We start from the raw sequence: 8,969 nt of genomic DNA, 5'->3' as shown, positions 1-8,969 counted from the left end.
CATCACCGCGAGGTAGCGGCATAGATTTATTTTCCTAGTCATTGGTGTCGCGGTTAAATTTAGTGTTTTGATCTTTTTGTGAAAGTTGAGTCAGATTTGACCCATACCTTTTTTCTACCGCCGCAGTCCATGACGGTAGGGTATACACTGCCTACCGCCGAGGCCTCCGGCGTTTAGCTGCGTTGACGTGGGTAAGTTTTCTTTTCACTATCAACCCCACGGTAGAAAAAATTGTCAGATCCTAAAATTTTATTAAATCAGGGTCAGATCTGGCTCAACTTCCGAAAAAGTCTGAAAACACAAGTTCTTCCTCGTGTTGGCCGGCTTCCAGCTTCGCGCAACCATGATGACTTCATTGAGTTAACCTCTCCTGGCCTGCACCTCAACTGGCCTGCATCCTCCACCTCGGACCTGTGGCTGTGTTTATGTTTCCCGCCGACGAGGCAATGGACGTCCGTCCACTGATCTGTGCGGCCATCACACCTGCCACGGCTGCCTCGGTGGCTCCACAAACGGCCAGCCGCGCCTCCCAAGGACGCCGCCTGCCGCCAACATGTACAAATATCCCATTCCCCCCTGCGCTGGGCTCGGCCAGGTTGCAGTGCACCGCGCACGCCAAGCCCGCATTAATAATTTAACACCTCTCCGTCCATCGTCTTCTCGCCGGCCGGAAGATGACGGCCCAGAATGGCCACGGCGACCTCGCAAAGAAGCCGGTCGTCGTCATCTACGCGCCGCCGGGGATGGCCGGCCACCTGGTCCCCACGGTGGAGCTCGGCAAGCTGCTCCTGGCGCAGGGCCTCCAGGTCACCGTCCTCCTCGGCGGGGGTGACACGTCGTTCCTCGATGGCGTCGCCGCCGCCAACCTGGAGATGTCCTTCCACTGCCTGCCCCCGGCCGCGCTCGCCCCCGACGTGGCCGCTGCCTGCAGCAGCAGCTTCGAGGCCAGGGTCTTCGAGCTCGCGCGCGCCTCCAACCCGGACCTGCGCGACTTCCTCCGCTCCGCCCGCCCGGCCGCCCTCCTCATCGACTTCTTCTGCAGCGCTGCGCTGGACGTCGGCGCCGAGCTCGCCGTCCCCACCTACTTCTTCCTCACCACCTGCATCGCCAGCGTCGCCTTTTGTCTCTACCAGCCGGTCATCCACGAGGGGACCACCCTCAGCTTCCGGGACATGGGCGGCGACCCCGTACACTCCCCGGGACTGCCGCCGATCCCGGCGGATCACCTCGCCGCGGCCGTCATGGATCGCGAGAGCCTGAGCAACAAACACTTCTTGGAGCTGTCCCAACGGATGTGCGACTCACGGGGTGTCATCGTCAACAGCTGCCTCTCCTTGGAGCCGCGCGCCGCCAAGGCCATCGTCTCCGGCCTCTGCACTCCGGCCGGGCTTCCAACGCCGCCGCTGTACTGCATCGGGCCGCTGATAAAGCCCGACGAGAAGACCGGGACGACGAAGCGCCACGAGTGCCTCGCGTGGCTCGACGGCCAGCCCGAGGCCAGCGTGGTGTTCCTCTGCTTCGGCAGCATGGGCCGGTTCAGCGCGGAGCAGGTCAAGGAGATGGCGGCGGGGCTGGAGGCGAGCGGGCAGCGGTTCCTGTGGGTCGTGCGGCGCCCGCCCCCGCCAGGCGCCGAGCGCCGGCCGCCGGCCGACGGCGACGACGACGGCCTCGACTTAGACGCGCTGTTCCCAGAAGGCTTCCTGAAGCGGACCAAGGACAGGGGGCTGGTGATCACGTCCTGGGCGCCGCAGCGGCAGGTTCTGGCGCACGTCGCAATCGGCGGCTTCGTGACGCACTGCGGCTGGAACTCGGTGCTGGAAGCCGTCGCGGCGGGCGTGCCGATGCTGGCGTGGCCGCTCTACGCGGAGCAGCGCATGAACAGAGTATTCCTCGTCGAGGAGATGCGGCTGGCCGTGCCCATGGAAGGGTACGACAAGAAGATGGTCGAGTCCAGCGAGGTGGCGGCGAAGGTGCGGTGGCTGATCGAGTCGGACGGCGGGAGGGAGCTCCGGCAGCGGACGCGCGCGGCCATGCGGCTGACGGAGGAGGCGCTGGGCGACGGCGGGGAGTCGAGGGCCGCGCTGGCGGATCTCGCCAGGCAATGGAAGAAAAGCGCCGCCGCCGACGACGGCTGATCGAAGAGTTCGTTCGTTGACCCGGGCGGTGGGCCGGCGGCTTTGGTTTCGAACTTCACGTGGGCGAGGTGCCGTGCATCCATGCACGTCAATAATATACTACACGCAGACGGACTTTTACAGACTTCTTACACGTTGATCTTGGACCGATCAGTACAGTAGCATACTAGCATTGGATCGCGTGCAACATGATGATGTAGTTTATTTCGTTTTGTCCTTGGTGTCTATTTTTCATTCATAATTGTTTGGAACCGTGGATCGTCAGCAGTGATTCAACATACTGATAAACTATTTCAAGTTGTCATTTCGGTTCGGTGCCACCGTCAGAATTTCTGTTCGGGGCGAAATGTCACAAATCGTAAACTTCTGGTTTTCCGCTAATCGTGGTTATGTGCATTTAACTATCATAAACGAAACATTGATGGCTGCCCGGCTCTTTTTAAATCACAATGTGTCGAACGCATAGAGGACAAGGTGCAATCCGATGCAAGGGTGGCGGCGGAGTTAGCAAATGTCCAGCGCGCTGAGGAGCAAGTGAAAAGGGGTAGGTTGGAGGGGGATGTGGTTCACTTTTTGTGGGGGTCAGGCTATCAGCCCGATGTGGCGAATGCGCTCGGTTACGCTCGGGCCTCGTCATATCCGCCCCGTATTTGGACTAGATATGAGGGGTGCGGTCAGGCTGGACGTTTGAGGCCGTTTTGACATGCTTGTCTGGATCGGGTTTTTTGACCGATCACTGATCGGGCCGTCCGTCCGGGCATATGAGAGGGGTTTAGGGTTCCCGGTTATAGATGCTCTCATGGCCTGGTGAAACATGAGGATGATTAGGGATTGGCGCTAGAAAAGTGAGGTAGTTTTTTTCTTCGAAGAACACAATCTATTATAGAAGTTCATAAAAAAAATACAAAGCACCCCAATATAATAAAATCTGAAAAAAGGTGTGCATACACATAGACATATACATATGTAGTACTTATGAATGAAGTTTCATCAAAATATATTTTTGGAACTATGCATATATCATGTTAGTCGAAATGGTCCATTTTATCCAACTCTCTACACTGGTGGTGATGATTGCAAGCCTATATTGCGTGAGAAGATGCTACAACCGATGATTCTTCAGCGATTTATAGATCGCTTTGGGTGGCTATTGCGTTCATTAAAGCTTGGTAAGGTTGTTTGCATATATCCCATTCCGTTATTGTTGATTTAGTGTAATTTTCAATCTATGATGGGTGAAGTACTATCAGAGGAAGAAGAAGCTAATATGATTTTCAACATATTTTTTATTGGTGGTTTTGCGTACAATTGTCTTTTAAATGTATTGTTTATTGTTTTTCTTGATGTAACATCAAGATATCTTTGAGTGTCTTTTTTTAACACAGTACAGACGCAATCGCTCATACATACGTGCATACACTCACCCCTATGAACGCACGCATGCACACCCTATCCTATGAGCACCTTCGAGAGACTGAGCCGGCATATCATCTTAAGATTTACGAAGTCATCATAGACGCCTCGGCGTCGACGGGGACGTCTCCTCCCACTGAAAGCGCATCGCCAGAAATCCTAAAATAAATTCAGAAACAATGCGAGCACCAGGACTTGAACACCACTGTCCCTCCAACCATCCAACAATAGGTTGGTTCGCTATCTTTGGGTGTCTTTTCTAAATTTGTTTTGCATGGTGTGTCTGGAAGGAAGAGTTTTCCAAATGGAAACAACTCTAGTGTGTACTCCCTCCTGTCCTTTTTAGTCGGCATGTAAATTTTGTTGAAAATCACTTATAGGAAAAGTATCAACATTCACAATGCCAAATCAATATCTTTAGGTTCATTATAAACTGTAGTTTCATAGTATATATGTTTGTAGAAATCCTATACACCTACGAAACCTTACGTAACATAGTTACGTAACCTCCCTCTAAATTTTCTTTCCCCCCCTGATTTTCCGGGGGTGGGGGGGGGGGGGGGGACTCATCCTCCCCCTTGTTCCAATCATATGTTGCCATGTCATACAAGCACATAACTGTACGTAAAAATTTACGTGGATGCAGCGTTCGTCATATGTTTGATATTTTAGATATTGAATGTGGTTAGACTTTGTAAAGTCTGACCTAACACAAATCTAATATGCAGAGTAAAAATAACCAGAGAGAGTACTATGTCAACAGTCCTGCTCGTCATTCATTATCATACAAACGTACACGCACTGGCTGAGAGAGAATACTACTAAAACGTACACGCACTGCCCCCCCCCCCCAACCCTCCTAACACCAGGATTTTTTACGTAATTTGCTATGAACAGTGGCAAAATTAGTACTAATTTGCTGCGAAATATCTATTTTCAACACGTTGCCCTCCTTAACCTGTTTTAGTAGCACTTGGCCCGAGAAATACACTTCGGTTCCTGGTTGTATATACACCCTATATGAAGATTTTTTTAATAATTAAATAGAAAGTCAAAATAGTTCAGATTTTTTTAGAATAAACTTGACTTACTTTTGCACTAGTATATAAATTTCCACGAAATAAAAATCAATGTTGACTTCACAGCAAAAAAGACAAAATTTATTTGCTATTATAGATCACTATTCACACTATTTTGGTCAAAATCTTGTCTTTTTTGAAAAGAAGTCAAAGGGGGATTTTCATTTTGTGAAAGTTTTCTCACAAGTACAATGTAAGGTCAAGTTTATTTCAAAAATATTTTCAGATTTTTTTGATTTTTTTGTTGAATTACTAAATTATTTTCTCATATAGGATGTATATGTTCCATAGACCAAAAGTTCCCCTCCCACTTGGCCCCCGACACATATTTTCTGGCTCCGGCACTGCGTACACGAGTGCATGAGTGAAGACTTTTCCCAGGCCATAACTGCACATGGAGATGGAGGGGACCGTGGACCATGCAACAAAAACTCTAGAAGAAATCTCCCAGAAAATGGCACCATTTGGACTCGGAGCAAGCAAGGTCCTGATCACGCGGCTGGTAATGGCTTGAGCTTGAGCCAATGGCTACACCACTTCTGGCCTTGCCGCAGGCTTCCCCTCCGTCGTGGTCAAGCTGCATGCGGAGCTCCAGCAACCACTACTTCTTCCGACGAATACAAGAACCACGTATCCCAGCCGCCGGTGCCAGTGCCTTCCGCACGTCACCCTCTTCCACTTAGCGTGCACGGGCCGCCATCTTCATTCAATCCTCCACAAGAAGGTTCCTAGACTAGCCACAATGAATAGTAAACATACACTAGTAGTAACATACACATATTTTTAGACTATATTACTATCTTTATAGTAAGTAGTAACTTAAGTGTGGTAACATGCAAAGATTCATAGGTTATAGACTCATATTGCATTGGAACATGTGATGTTACAGTAACTAGCTAAATTACTACAACTACCTCTCTCTTTATTAACTTATTGCCATATAAGCAAATTTGCTGAGTTGGACTCGATGTTACTGCTGAAATTACTCCCATTGTGGCTAGTCTTACGTTTGGCGTGCATGGGCCGTTCCAGATTGAGATCCAACTGACCCATGCCTGGAGTCTGGAGATGCTGATGTTGGTACTCCCTTCGTCCCAAAATAAGTGTCTTAACTTCAGTACAACTTTACACTAAAGTTAGTGCAAAGTTGAGACACTTATTTTGAGACGGAAGGAGTATATTTTTGCGTAGTCTTGAACAGTTTTTTTGCGAGGAATTTAGAGCTTTATTCAAACAAAAGCGTTCTCTGAACAGTCAGTTAAAAGGCTGCTGATCAGGAAGCTGGGAGTCTCCGTAAGCCAGCTTTCGGTCACAGCCATATTGCATGCACGTTTAGCACATAGGTGAGCTGGACCATTAGCTGATCTACTTACATGTTGGATTACAAAAGAATGAAAACTAGCTGAAAGCTCTTCAATTTCTAAGATAATTGGTGCCACAACCGAACGACTGTTGAGGCGAGTGTTCCAGAGGTTTACCACCTCCAGGATGTCTGTCTCTATCACCAGTCCACCACATGCTCGAACCCTCTGAGATTTGCAAAGATTACTCCGTCCCGTACAGCAAGGGCTTCTGCAATCATGGGTTCAGTAACTCCTGGCAAGCGTGCAAACCTCGTGTGCTCTTGTAGACGTCTGTGGCACTCATGTGTAAATATGAATGATGCGCTCCAACTGTACGTAGCATCTGGAGTGAAAATGCGCCTTTAGTCCGTTAACTCAAACAGAATGCACGCTTTAGGCCACTAACTTGAAAAGTGAACATATTTAGTTCATAAACTCGTTTATTTGATCAAATAGGGCCAAAACCGAATTATAGGAGAAAACAGGTTATGTGGCTGCCACATCAGCCTAGCCACCAACTGAGTAATTTTTACAGGGGTGTTTTTGCAACAACATAGACCAACTCCGTTCTAGGAAAAAATGGCTCTTTCACGAAATGAAATGATCCTTTCATGAAAAAAGGCATGAATAAGAAACCAGTTGTTCCTGCTCGTCTTTTCTCTTATATAAATGATCTTGCTAGGTTGCTTTAGAGGACTGAAAGACTGATTCAGATCCTACCCCGATCAAGCGTGCGTCTTTCAACTGCTTCAGATCCTACCCCGATCAAGCGTGCGTCTTTCAACTGCTTCAGATCCCCTGCTCCTTGCACGCTAGATCCGAGTAGGGAGTTAGAGCACCGACCAAGCATCTCTGATAGTATCAAAGCCTGACTTCCTATAGAAGTAATAAGTCTAAGAGAAAGAAATTGAATTTTCCGGCGTTTGACGTCGAGAAACCCCAATTTCATAGAAATATTTCTTTTTTTTGAGCGAAGCTTGTAGAAATATTTTCATTTTTAGGGAAGCTTGCAGAAAGAAATGAAAAAAGTGAAACCATCACAGAAAACCATCATTTCTGGGCTTCCGGCCCATCATCACTGGGCCATAAAGATGGTCGGGCCGACCTGCATCCGCTTCCACAGTCATCTTGCCCTGGCCCCCATTGGTCTCCTCGTCTTCTCCCATACGGCAGCTTCACACGCTCGAACGATCGCCGCCGGCCATGGGGAAGCAGCAGCAGAAGACGCTCCTCCGCGCAGCCCGCGACGGCAGCCTCCGCCTCCTCAAAAGTGCACTATCCTGCCCTTTTAAGCTTTAATGAACGGCAATGCGGTTCGTGCTTGACCTGGCTGCCGATTTCCCCTTCCCCTTTGCGTGCGTGGTGTGTGCCGACTTCCAAGATACGGCGCAGGGGCTGGCGATTTGTAGGTACCTCGTCAAGGATCTCCGCCTCAATGTCAAACGCAACAGGTTTTGCCCCCCCCCCCCCCCCCCCCCGGGGCCCTGGATTCAACAGGCGCGCTATCTTAGTTGCGCGCTGCAAAAAACAGCTTTCGCGCAGAGCTGAAATGGACGCTCCAGCAGCCGTGTAAAAATCGTGTGCGCGGTATAATGGGTTCAGCGCACGGAGAAAAACGGAATCACGCGTCACTTATTTCGTGCGCCCACTTCCTCGCGTTGGACATTCGAGCGCCCGCGACCAACTGCCGCCAACCTCTCCGGTCGCCCCGCCCCGCGCCACCGCCGGTGAAATTCGATCGATGGAAGGCTGCGCCGACATCCCCCAACCCCTCCGCCGCTGCCGCCGCCGCAAACCCTAGCGCAGGGTTGAGCTTCGGCTTCGCCGCCTGCGGTCGTCATCCAAGCACAGGTCTTGCGCACGGCCTCTTCATGGCACCACAGACGACTTCATAGGGTGGCGTCACACACACACAAATATATATGAAAACAATTCGGTTGGCGCATATTATAAATTGCACACGCTGTCACTTAGATTTTGTTAACAAACCCACATTCTTACTTGATATAAATTGCAGTAGACTCATAAATATAAGTAGTAGAGGATTTGGCGAAGATTTTGAAGGCCCGAGAAGAACCTTCACAGTTAAACATGCTTGCGTTGCTTATGTTTCTAGTTCTTCTTTTCCAGGACACTGTGGAATAGTAGAGTTGCTGCTCTCAAAAGGAATCGATGTGGATTTCGAATGTGTATTTGGGACCCCATTGCACGCGGCTGCTCTTCACAAGCAAGATGACGTAGTGAAGATTTTGTTAGAGCACCATGCTGACGTAAGGCATCCGTATTTCAATGATCTCCTGGGTTGTGCAAAAGAAAACCTTGTTTGATTAAGTATGTTATATGTTGGAAATATGAGCAAATTACTACAAGATTTAATCTGAATAAACAGAAGATAAATCATGACTACAGTAGCAGAGATTAAACTAATCATGCGAACTAGTATAGCAGATGAACATATCACATCTACGGCACATACTAGAAGCATGAATTCTACCACGATCTCGAACAGGAAGTATAGAATCACATACGGTGCAGCGGATGCAGCACCGCCGGTGTTGACGTTGTCGCCCATGTCGTCGAGGACGAGGTTGCCGAGGTCGGGGAAGAAGTCGTCGTTCGCGAAGTCGTCGCTGCCAGCAGTCGCGCGAGTGCGCTCCCCAAAAATCTGATCGTCCCTCTCCCGTACAGGATCACGAGAGGCGGGGTTCCGGAGGCCTGCTGTCCCTTCTCGCGGTGCACGCTGGAAGGAGGGATGGAGAAGACTTGCTTGGCGGCGCAATGATCTGGAACGGTGGTGAGAAACCATACGAAGCGGCCGCGGCTAGGGTAGACGTCTGCCTGACTATATAGTGCGGGCCGGGTAGGTCGTGGGAGTAAACCCCACGTCCGAGTCGTCACGATCCAAAAGAATCGGAAACGGTTCAGTAATTAACGCATCCGTTAATTATTAATTAATGACTCATTAATTTTCCCATGCAGCAAAAATATAGACAACGTGC

At 49.7% G+C, this 8,969-nt stretch overlaps 1 pseudogene; it reads left to right on the top strand.

The window, feature by feature from the left end:
- Nucleotides 1-340: 340 nt before the first annotated feature.
- LOC125511062 (anthocyanidin 5,3-O-glucosyltransferase pseudogene) lies at nt 341-2,399 on the top strand (annotated as a pseudogene).
- Nucleotides 2,400-8,969: the final 6,570 nt, after the last annotated feature.

The sequence above is a fragment of the Triticum urartu genome, chromosome 5A, assembly GCF_056163025.1.
Source record: "Triticum urartu cultivar PI428250 chromosome 5A, HENAU_Tu73, whole genome shotgun sequence".
NCBI lineage: Eukaryota > Viridiplantae > Streptophyta > Magnoliopsida > Poales > Poaceae > Triticum > Triticum urartu.
Note: the sequence above shows the minus strand (reverse complement) of the source record. Positions and strands in the feature narration are given on the sequence as shown.